Raw genomic sequence first — 13,031 nt, forward strand, 5'->3', positions numbered from 1 at the left:
ATAATTTCCTAGCTATATTCACTCTCTACAGTCCCGTACTATCCCTTTTTCAGTCTGTAAACAACTTTGCAACACGAAAACAATGATGAACAGGGTTTTACTTCTCGTATAAATTTATTAGAAGCGCCCTATGTCATTTTGCACGAAGTGATACAAAGGGCCTTTCAAATTTAAGTCTATTGAAAGCATTCCCCACCTAGCCTGTATGACCGAGCAGAATCATTTAGTGCTCAACAATAAAAATCCACAGTCTTGGCTAAAGAGGTCCATTATTTGTTTGTTTATTTAGTTATTTTATTTAATTGACATTGTACAGTACTATTAAATATCAGGTATATTGGATGCTCTGTTTTAAATACAGTCAAGATTGCCGAGCAATGAATTACATCCTGCTTCTTGTCCTCAAACCATATCTTTCTGGTTTTTAAAACGGTATCATTTGAATTTCCATTTCCAAGCATTATTTTGAACTGTCCCGAAATTGTTTTCCTTTCTTTAAATGAGACTACAGCCCCAGTCTAAAGTGCTTGTCCTCCCAGACAAGGACAAAGAGCCTCTTCGGTAGGTTTAGGGACAATGCATCAAAATAACGCGGTCATTGTTGCAATGTCAGGAATGCTATTATTACCACCTCTTTGGTAATCCTCGCATTTGACCAAACAAAAGTCACTCAATGAAGGGAGGGTCAGGTTTGTTTTCAATTCACTAATATTATTGATGCCATGTCAGAAAGAGCTGAGTAGTTTGTTACGTAACTATTCAAAAATTGCAGGTGCAAGCTATTGAAAACAGAATCGAATAGCCAAGCTTCCCTATTCATTGGTGCCCTGTTATAGAATTCGTAGCATATACTGAATTGAATAGACCCGTGTTCTATTCATTATACTATGTGAGGGCAGTGGCCTCTTGTCATATCACTTTAAGTTTAAGTCAGCAGTTTGCAAATTAAATGAAATAAACATAAAACCTCACTATTATATCAGTAATATCAGTAACTGAAAGAAAAAAAATACGGGCAATCTTGACAACATCGGACTACAAAAATGATGATAATAATGCATCCCGAAAGCGTCAAATCAGTAAATCGGCTCATTTTGTAAAGTCATTAGCATGCAGAAAGTGTTAACAACAAAAAGCGAACCAGTTATCACGGTGAGGCAAAATGGTCTTGTGGATAAAAGTGATCACTTCACAATGCAATGTACTCGGTTCGAGTCTCAGTTTCTCCTTTATATAAACCCATGTTATTTTTTTTCTTCACTCTATAATATTGACTTGTCATCTCTTTTTTAAAGGGGACACCCCCCCCCCTCAACAAAGAAAAAATAGCATGTAATACTCTTTCTTTAACAAGCGACTCTCTGAATTAGTCAGAAAACATCTTTTGCTACATCTACAACAATTAGTGTAAGTATGAAGAATACATGAAGATTAGCAATGTGACACTTTAGTCTAGTGGGTAGGCAATCGTCTGATAACTGGAAGGTATCGGGTTCGACCCCCAGCTGTTGCGTTTTTTTCTTTTGCTACATCTACAACAATAAGTATAAGTATGAAAAAAAAACATGGAGATTAGCAATGTGACACTTTAGTCTAGTGGGTAGGCAATCGCCTGGTAACTGGAAGGTATTGGGTTCGACCCCCAGCTGTTGCGTTTTTTTCTTTTGCTACATCTACAACAATAAGTATAAGTATGAAGAAAAAAAACATGGAGATTAGCAATGTGACACTTTAGTCTAGTGGGTAGGCAATCGCCTGGTAACTGGAAGGTATCGGGTTCGACACCCAGCTGTTGCTTTTTTTTTAATCTTTGAAAAAGAAAAACTGATGTCAAACCCATTTTGATCTCACTCAAAGTCCATATTTATTGCTATTCTCTTAATTGATCTATACAATGAGCTTGCAATTAACTTGTAAGCAAGGTAAAGTATTATATTTACGAAGTACAAGAAGGACAGGAATCCTGTTTTATCTATTTATCAAACATTATTACATTCAATACTTTTTCAGTCCCAATGAGAGAGAGAGAGAGAGAGAGAAAGAGAAAGAGAGCCAGAAAGAGACAAGTGAAGAGAACCCAATACACCTCATCAGTGTAATAAAGTCTGATGATCTTAATCTACATACTTCAAATATTTTGCCGGGCAGATATTATTATTTATAAAAACAAACCAATTTTGGAGTTTTAAATAAATATTATTGTTGTTGTTGTTGTTGATGTAAAACAATGAGAAAATAGGGACCTTTTGCGGGGGGGGGGGGGAGCAATGTAGAAAAAAAACTACAGGGGAGCCTTGGGATTTTTTTTTTTTTTTTGGGGGGGGGGTGGGTATCGGCGCGGATTCAGGATTTCTTAGGGGGGCCCAAACTTGAAATTAATTTGAAATTTAATGTGCTGAAATAAAAAAAAATCGTGCCGGCCGATATTTCACTCAGTGGTAGAGGGGGAAGGGTGAGGGGGGTGGGGGGGGGGGGGGGGGGGTAGAGAGCACTATTTTTTTGTTTGGCCCTCGAAAATTTGAAAAATCACCCCCCCCCCCCCCCGCAATCGACAGCTAGCTGGCAATCGACAGCTAGCTGGCAATCGACAGCTAGCTGGCAATCGACAGCTAGCTGGCAATCGACAGCTAGCTGGCAATCGACAGCTAGCTGGCAATCGACAGCTAGCTGGCAATCGACAGCTAGCTGGCAATCGACAGCTAGCTGGCAATCGACAGCTAGCTGGCAATCGACAGCTAGCTGGCAATCGACAGCTAGCTGGCAATCGACAGCTAGCTGGCAATCGACAGCTAGCTGGCAATCGACAGCTAGCTGGCAATCGACAGCTAGCTGGCAATCGACAGCTAGCTGGCAATCGACAGCGTAGCCTGGCGGCGGTAGCGGGTAGCCCAAAGCCATGTCCATTTAAAAACTGCATTCAAGAGCCTCTTATTGCTAGGTTTACAACGATGTTTTACATTTGCAATTATAATTTCCTAGCTATATTCACTCTCTACAGTCCCGTACTATCCCTTTTTCAGTCTGTAAACAACTTTGCAACACGAAAACAATGATGAACAGGGTTTTACTTCTCGTATAAATTTATTAGAAGCGCCCTATGTCATTTTGCACGAAGTGATACAAAGGGCCTTTCAAATTTAAGTCTATTGAAAGCATTCCCCCACCTAGCCTGTATGACCGAGCAGAATCATTTAGTGCTCAACAATAAAAATCCACAGTCTTGGCTAAAGAGGTCCATTATTTGTTTGTTTATTTAGTTATTTTATTTAATTGACATTGTACAGTACTATTAAATATCAGGTATATTGGATGCTCTGTTTTAAATACAGTCAAGATTGCCGAGCAATGAATTACATCCTGCTTCTTGTCCTCAAACCATATCTTTCTGGTTTTTAAAACGGTATCATTTGAATTTCCATTTCCAAGCATTATTTTGAACTGTCCCGAAATTGTTTTCCTTTCTTAAATGAGACTACAGCCCCAGTCTAAAGTGCTTGTCCTCCCAGACAAGGACAAAGAGCCTCTTCGGTAGGTTTAGGGACAATGCATCAAAATAACGCGGTCATTGTTGCAATGTCAGGAATGCTATTATTACCACCTCTTTGGTAATCCTCGCATTTGACCAAACAAAAGTCACTCAATGAAGGGAGGGTCAGGTTTGTTTTCAATTCACTAATATTATTGATGCCATGTCAGAAAGAGCTGAGTAGTTTGTTACGTAACTATTCAAAAATTGCAGGTGCAAGCTATTGAAAACAGAATCGAATAGCCAAGCTTCCCTATTCATTGGTGCCCTGTTATAGAATTCGTAGCATATACTGAATTGAATAGACCCGTGTTCTATTCATTATACTATGTGAGGGCAGTGGCCTCTTGTCATATCACTTTAAGTTTAAGTCAGCAGTTTGCAAATTAAATGAAATAAACATAAAACCTCACTATTATATCAGTAATATCAGTAACTGAAAGAAAAAAAATACGGGCAATCTTGACAACATCGGACTACAAAAATGATGATAATAATGCATCCCGAAAGCGTCAAATCAGTAAATCGGCTCATTTTGTAAAGTCATTAGCATGCAGAAAGTGTTAACAACAAAAAGCGAACCAGTTATCACGGTGAGGCAAAATGGTCTTGTGGATAAAAGTGATCACTTCACAATGCAATGTACTCGGTTCGAGTCTCAGTTTCTCCTTTATATAAACCCATGTTATTTTTTTTTCTTCACTCTATAATATTGACTTGTCATCTCTTTTTTAAAGGGGACACCCCCCCCCCCTCAACAAAGAAAAAATAGCATGTAATACTCTTTCTTTAACAAGCGACTCTCTGAATTAGTCAGAAAACATCTTTTGCTACATCTACAACAATTAGTGTAAGTATGAAGAATACATGAAGATTAGCAATGTGACACTTTAGTCTAGTGGGTAGGCAATCGTCTGATAACTGGAAGGTATCGGGTTCGACCCCCAGCTGTTGCGTTTTTTTCTTTTGCTACATCTACAACAATAAGTATAAGTATGAAAAAAAAACATGGAGATTAGCAATGCGACACTTTAGTCTAGTGGGTAGGCAATCGCCTGGTAACTGGAAGGTATTGGGTTCGACCCCCAGCTGTTGCGTTTTTTTTCTTTGCTACATCTACAACAATAAGTATAAGTATGAAGAAAAAAAACATGGAGATTAGCAATGTGACACTTTAGTCTAGTGGGTAGGCAATCGCCTGGTAACTGGAAGGTATCGGGTTCGACACCCAGCTGTTGCTTTTTTTTTAATCTTTGAAAAAGAAAACTGATGTCAAACCCATTTTGATCTCACTCAAAGTCCATATTTATTGCTATTCTCTTAATTGATCTATACAATGAGCTTGCAATTAACTTGTAAGCAAGGTAAAGTATTATATTTACGAAGTACAAGAAGGACAGGAATCCTGTTTTATCTATTTATCAAACATTATTACATTCAATACTTTTTCAGTCCCAATGAGAGAGAGAGAGAGAGAGAGAAAGAGAAAGAGAGCCAGAAAGAGACAAGTGAAGAGAACCCAATACACCTCATCAGTGTAATAAAGTCTGATGATCTTAATCTACATACTTCAAATATTTTGCCGGGCAGATATTATTATTTATAAAAACAAACCAATTTTGGAGTTTTAAAATAAATATTATTGTTGTTGTTGTTGTTGATGTAAAACAATGAGAAAATAGGGACCTTTTGCGGGGGGGGGGGAGCAATGTAGAAAAAAACTACAGGGGAGCCTTGGGATTTTTTTTTTTTTTTTTGGGGGGGGGGGTGGGTATCGGCGCGGATTCAGGATTTCTTAGGGGGGCCCAAACTTGAAATCAATTTGAAATTTAATGTGCTGAAATAAAAAAAATCGTGCCGGCCGATATTTCACTCAGTGGTAGAGGGGGAAGGGTGAGGGGGGGGGGGGGGTGGGGGGGGGGGGTAGAGAGCACTATTTTTTTGTTTGGCCCTCGAAAATTTGAAAAATCACCCCCCCCCCCCCCGCAATCGACAGCTAGCTGGCAATCGACAGCTAGCTGGCAATCGACAGCTAGCTGGCAATCGACAGCTAGCTGGCAATCGACAGCTAGCTGGCAATCGACAGCTAGCTGGCAATCGACAGCTAGCTGGCAATCGACAGCTAGCTGGCAATCGACAGCTAGCTGGCAATCGACAGCTAGCTGGCAATCGACAGCTAGCTGGCAATCGACAGCTAGCTGGCAATCGACAGCTAGCTGGCAATCGACAGCTAGCTGGCAATCGACAGCTAGCTGGCAATCGACAGCTAGCTGGCAATCGACAGCTAGCTGGCAATCAGACAGCTAGCTGGCAATCGACAGCTAGCTGGCAATCGACAGCTAGCTGGCAATCGACAGCGTAGCCTGGCGGCGGTAGCGGGTAGCCCAAAGCCATGTCCATTTAAAAACTGCATTCAAGAGCCTCTTATTGCTAGGTTTACAACGTTGTTTTACATTTGCAATTATAATTTCCTAGCTATATTCACTCTCTACAGTCCCGTACTATCCCTTTTTCAGTCTGTAAACAACTTTGCAACACGAAAACAATGATGAACAGGGTTTTACTTCTCGTATAAATTTATTAGAAGTGCCCTATGTCATTTTGCACGAAGTGATACAAAGGGCCTTTCAAATTTAAGTCTATTGAAAGCATTCCCCCACCTAGCCTGTATGACCGAGCAGAATCATTTAGTGCTCAACAATAAAAATCCACAGTCTTGGCTAAAGAGGTCCATTATTTGTTTGTTTATTTAGTTATTTTATTTAATTGACATTGTACAGTACTATTAAATATCAGGTATATTGGATGCTCTGTTTTAAATACAGTCAAGATTGCCGAGCAATGAATTACATCCTGCTTCTTGTCCTCAAACCATATCTTTCTGGTTTTTAAAACGGTATCATTTGAATTTCCATTTCCAAGCATTATTTTGAACTGTCCCGAAATTGTTTTCCTTTCTTTAAATGAGACTACAGCCCCAGTCTAAAGTGCTTGTCCTCCCAGACAAGGACAAAGAGCCTCTTCGGTAGGTTTAGGGACAATGCATCAAAATAACGCGGTCATTGTTGCAATGTCAGGAATGCTATTATTACCACCTCTTTGGTAATCCTCGCATTTGACCAAACAAAAGTCACTCAATGAAGGGAGGGTCAGGTTTGTTTTCAATTCACTAATATTATTGATGCCATGTCAGAAAGAGCTGAGTAGTTTGTTACGTAACTATTCAAAAATTGCAGGTGCAAGCTATTGAAAACAGAATCGAATAGCCAAGCTTCCCTATTCATTGGTGCCCTGTTATAGAATTCGTAGCATATACTGAATTGAATAGACCCGTGTTCTATTCATTATACTATGTGAGGGCAGTGGCCTCTTGTCATATCACTTTAAGTTTAAGTCAGCAGTTTGCAAATTAAATGAAATAAACATAAAACCTCACTATTATATCAGTAATATCAGTAACTGAAAGAAAAAAAATACGGGCAATCTTGACAACATCGGACTACAAAAATGATGATAATAATGCATCCCGAAAGCGTCAAATCAGTAAATCGGCACATTTTGTAAAGTCATTAGCATGCAGAAAGTGTTAACAACAAAAAGCGAACCAGTTATCACGGTGAGGCAAAATGGTCTTGTGGATAAAAGTGATCACTTCACAATGCAATGTACTCGGTTCGAGTCTCAGTTTCTCCTTTATATAAACCCATGTTATTTTTTTTTCTTCACTCTATAATATTGACTTGTCATCTCTTTTTTAAAGGGGACACCCCCCCCCCTCAACAAAGAAAAAATAGCATGTAATACTCTTTCTTTAACAAGCGACTCTCTGAATTAGTCAGAAAACATCTTTTGCTACATCTACAACAATTAGTGTAAGTATGAAGAATACATGAAGATTAGCAATGTGACACTTTAGTCTAGTGGGTAGGCAATCGTCTGATAACTGGAAGGTATCGGGTTCGACCCCCAGCTGTTGCGTTTTTTTCTTTTGCTACATCTACAACAATAAGTATAAGTATGAAAAAAAACATGGAGATTAGCAATGTGACACTTTAGTCTAGTGGGTAGGCAATCGCCTGGTAACTGGAAGGTATTGGGTTCGACCCCAGCTGTTGCGTTTTTTTCTTTTGCTACATCTACAACAATAAGTATAAGTATGAAGAAAAAAAACATGGAGATTAGCAATGTGACACTTTAGTCTAGTGGGTAGGCAATCGCCTGGTAACTGGAAGGTATCGGGTTCGACACCCAGCTGTTGCTTTTTTTTTAATCTTTGAAAAAGAAAAACTGATGTCAAACCCATTTTGATCTCACTCAAAGTCCATATTTATTGCTATTCTCTTAATTGATCTATACAATGAGCTTGCAATTAACTTGTAAGCAAGGTAAAGTATTATATTTACGAAGTACAAGAAGGACAGGAATCCTGTTTTATCTATTTATCAAACATTATTACATTCAATACTTTTTCAGTCCCAATGAGAGAGAGAGAGAGAGAGAGAAAGAGAAAGAGAGCCAGAAAGAGACAAGTGAAGAGAACCCAATACACCTCATCAGTGTAATAAAGTCTGATGATCTTAATCTACATACTTCAAATATTTTGCCGGGCAGATATTATTATTTATAAAAACAAACCAATTTTGGAGTTTTAAATAAATATTATTGTTGTTGTTGTTGTTGATGTAAAACAATGAGAAAATAGGGACCTTTTGCGGGGGGGGGGGGGAGCAATGTAGAAAAAAACTACAGGGGAGCCTTGGGATTTTTTTTTTTTTTTTTTTGGGGGGGGGGGTGTGTATCGGCGCGGATTCAGGATTTCTTAGGGGGGCCCAAACTTGAAATCAATTTGAAATTTAATGTGCTGAAATAAAAAAAAATCGTGCCGCCGATATTTCACTCAGTGGTAGAGGGGGAAGGGTGAGGGGGGGGGGGGGGGTGGGGGGGGGGTAGAGAGCACTATTTTTTTGTGTTTGGCCCTCGAAAATTTGAAAAATCACCCCCCCCCCCCGCAATCGACAGCTAGCTGGCATCGACAGCTAGCTGGCAATCGACAGCTAGCTGGCAATCGACAGCTAGCTGGCAATCGACAGCTAGCTGGCAATCGACAGCTAGCTGGCAATCGACAGCTAGCTGGCAATCGACAGCTAGCTGGCAATCGACAGCTAGCTGGCAATCGACAGCTAGCTGGCAATCGACAGCTAGCTGGCAATCGACAGCTAGCTGGCAATCGACAGCTAGCTGGCAATCGACAGCTAGCTGGCAATCGACAGCTACTGGCAATCGACAGCTAGCTGGCAATCGACAGCTAGCTGGCAATCGACAGCTAGCTGGCAATCGACAGCGTAGCCTGGCGGCGTAGCGGTAGCCCCAAAGCCATGTCCATTAAAAAACTGCATTCAAGAGCCTCTTATTGCTAGGTTTACAACGTTGTTTTACATTTGCAATTATAATTTCCTAGTTATATTCACTCTCTACAGTCCGTACTATCCCTTTTTCAGTCTGTAAACAACTTTGCAACACGAAAACAATGATGAACAGGGTTTTACTTCTCGTATAAATTTATTAGAAGCCCTATGTCATTTTGCACGAAGTGATACAAAGGGCCTTTCAAATTTAAGTCTATTGAAAGCATTCCCCCACCTAGCCTGTATGACCGAGCAGAATCATTTAGTGCTCAACAATAAAAATCCACAGTCTTGGCTAAAGAGGTCCATTATTTGTTTGTTTATTTAGTTATTTTATTTAATTGACATTGTACAGTACTATTAAATATCAGGTATATTGGATGCTCTGTTTTAAATACAGTCAAGATTGCCGAGCAATGAATTACATCCTGCTTCTTGTCCTCAAACCATATCTTTCTGGTTTTTAAAACGGTATCATTTGAATTTCCATTTCCAAGCATTATTTTGAACTGTCCCGAAATTGTTTTCCTTTCTTTAAATCAGACTACAGCCCCAGTCTAAAGTGCTTGTCCTCCCAGACAAGGACAAAGAGCCTCTTCGGTAGGTTTAGGGACAATGCATCAAAATAACGCGGTCATTGTTGCAATGTCAGGAATGCTATTATTACCACCTCTTTGGTAATCCTCGCATTTGACCAAACAAAAGTCACTCAATGAAGGGAGGGTCAGGTTTGTTTTCAATTCACTAATATTATTGATGCCATGTCAGAAAGAGCTGAGTAGTTTGTTACGTAACTATTCAAAAATTGCAGGTGCAAGCTATTGAAAACAGAATCGAATAGCCAAGCTTCCCTATTCATTGGTGCCCTGTTATAGAATTCGTAGCATATACTGAATTGAATAGACCCGTGTTCTATTCATTATACTATGTGAGGGCAGTGGCCTCTTGTCATATCACTTTAAGTTTAAGTCAGCAGTTTGCAAATTAAATGAAATAAACATAAAACCTCACTATTATATCAGTAATATCAGTAACTGAAAGAAAAAAAATACGGGCAATCTTGACAACATCGGACTACAAAAATGATGATAATAATGCATCCCGAAAGCGTCAAATCAGTAAATCGGCACATTTTGTAAAGTCATTAGCATGCAGAAAGTGTTAACAACAAAAAGCGAACCAGTTATCACGGTGAGGCAAAATGGTCTTGTGGATAAAGTGATCACTTCACAATGCAATGTACTCGGTTCGAGTCTCAGTTTCTCCTTTATATAAACCCATGTTATTTTTTTTCTTCACTCCATAATATTGACTTGTCATCTCTTTTTAAAGGGGACACCCCCCCCCCCCTCAACAAAGAAAAAATAGCATGTAATACTCTTTCTTTAACAAGCGACTCTCTGAATTAGTCAGAAAACATCTTTTGCTACATCTACAACAATTAGTGTAAGTATGAAGAATACATGAAGATTAGCAATGTGACACTTTAGTCTAGTGGGTAGGCAATCGTCTGATAACTGGAAGGTATCGGGTTCGACCCCCAGCTGTTGCGTTTTTTTCTTTTGCTACATCTACAACAATAAGTATAAGTATGAAAAAAAACATGGAGATTAGCAATGTGACACTTTAGTCTAGTGGGTAGGCAATCGCCTGGTAACTGGAAGGTATTGGGTTCGACCCCCAGCTGTTGCGTTTTTTTCTTTTGCTACATCTACAACAATAAGTATAAGTATGAAGAAAAAAAAATGGAGATTAGCAATGTGACACTTTAGTCTAGTGGGTAGGCAATCGCCTGGTAACTGGAAGGTATCGGGTTCGACACCCAGCTGTTGCTTTTTTTTTAATCTTTGAAAAAGAAAACTGATGTCAAACCCATTTTGATCTCACTCAAAGTCCATATTTATTGCTATTCTCTTAATTGATCTATACAATGAGCTTGCAATTAACTTGTAAGCAAGGTAAAGTATTATATTTACGAAGTACAAGAAGGACAGGAATCCTGTTTTATCTATTTATCAAACATTATTACATTCAATACTTTTTCAGTCCCAATGAGAGAGAGAGAGAGAGAGAGAAAGAGAAAGAGAGCCAGAAAGAGACAAGTGAAGAGACCCAATACACCTCATCAGTGTAATAAAGTCTGATGATCTTAATCTACATACTTCAAATATTTTGCCGGGCAGATATTATTATTTATAAAAACAAACCAATTTTGGAGTTTTAAAATAATATTATTGTTGTTGTTGTTGTTGATGTAAAACAATGAGAAAATAGGACCTTTTGCGGGGGGGGGGGAGCAATGTAGAAAAAAACTACAGGGGAGCCTTGGGATTTTTTTTTTTTTTTGGGGGGGGGGGGGTGGTATCGGCGCGGATTCAGGATTTCTTAGGGGGGCCCAACTTGAAATTAATTTGAAATTTAATGTGCTGAAATAAAAAAAAATCGTGCCGGCCGATATTTCACTCAGTGGTAGAGGGGAAGGGTGAGGGGGGGGGGGGGGGGGGGGGGGGGGTAGAGAGCACTATTTTTTTGTTTGGCCCTCGAAAATTTGAAAAATCACCCCCCCCCCCCCCCCCCCCCCTCAATCGACAGCTAGCTGGCAATCGACAGCTAGCTGGCAATCGACAGCTAGCTGGCAATCGACAGCTAGCTGGCAATCGACAGCTAGCTGGCAATCGACAGCTAGCTGGCAATCGACAGCTAGCTGGCAATCGACAGCTAGCTGGCAATCGACAGCTAGCTGGCAATCGACAGCTCTAGCTGGCAATCGACAGCTAGCTGGCAATCGACAGCTAGCTGGCATCGACAGCTAGCTGGCAATCGACAGCTAGCTGGCAATCGACAGCTAGCTGGCAATCGACAGCGTAGCCGGCGGCGGTAGCGGGTAGCCCCAAAGCCATGTCCATTTAAAAACTGCATTCAAGAGCCTCTTATTGCTAGGTTTACAACGTTGTTTTACATTTGCAATTATAATTTCCTACTATATTCACTCTCTACAGTCCCGTACTATCCCTTTTTCAGTCTGTAAACAACTTTGCAACACAAAACAATGATGAACAGGGTTTTACTTCTCGTATAAATTTATTAGAACGCCCTATGTCATTTTGCACGAAGTGATACAAAGGGCCTTTCAAATTTAAGTCTATTGAAAGCATTCCCCCACCTAGCCTGTATGACCGAGCAGAATCATTTAGTGCTCAACAATAAAAATCCACAGTCTTGGCTAAAGAGGTCCATTATTTGTTTGTTTATTTAGTTATTTTATTTAATTGACATTGTACAGTACTATTAAATATCAGGTATATTGGATGCTCTGTTTTAAATACAGTCAAGATTGCCGAGCAATGAATTACATCCTGCTTCTTGTCCTCAAACCATATCTTTCTGGTTTTTAAACGGTATCATTTGAATTTCCATTTCCAAGCATTATTTTGAACTGTCCCGAAATTGTTTTCCTTTCTTTAAATCAGACTACAGCCCCAGTCTAAAGTGCTTGTCCTCCCAGACAAGGACAAAGAGCCTCTTCGGTAGGTTTAGGGACAATGCATCAAAATAACGCGGTCATTGTTGCAATGTCAGGAATGCTATTATTACCACCTCTTTGGTAATCCTCGCATTTGACCAAACAAAAGTCACTCAATGAAGGGAGGGTCAGGTTTGTTTTCAATTCACTAATATTATTGATGCCATGTCAGAAAGAGCTGAGTAGTTTGTTACGTAACTATTCAAAATTGCAGGTGCAAGCTATTGAAAACAGAATCGAATAGCCAAGCTTCCCTATTCATTGGTGCCCTGTTATAGAATTCGTAGCATATACTGAATTGAAAGACCCGTGTTCTATTCATTATACTATGTGAGGGCAGTGGCCTCTTGTCATATCACTTTAAGTTTAAGTCAGCAGTTTGCAAATTAAATGAAATAAACATAAAACCTCACTATTATATCAGTAATATCAGTAACTGAAAGAAAAAAAATACGGGCAATCTTGACAACATCGGACTACAAAAATGATGATAATAATGCATCCCGAAAGCGTCAAATCAGTAAATCGGCTCATTTTGTAAAGTCATTAGCATGCAGAAAGTGTTAACAACAAAAAG

This window comes from Strongylocentrotus purpuratus, unplaced genomic scaffold (genome assembly GCF_000002235.5).
Source record: "Strongylocentrotus purpuratus isolate Spur 01 unplaced genomic scaffold, Spur_5.0 spur5_scaffold_3, whole genome shotgun sequence".
Classification (NCBI taxonomy): Eukaryota; Metazoa; Echinodermata; class Echinoidea; order Camarodonta; family Strongylocentrotidae; genus Strongylocentrotus; species Strongylocentrotus purpuratus.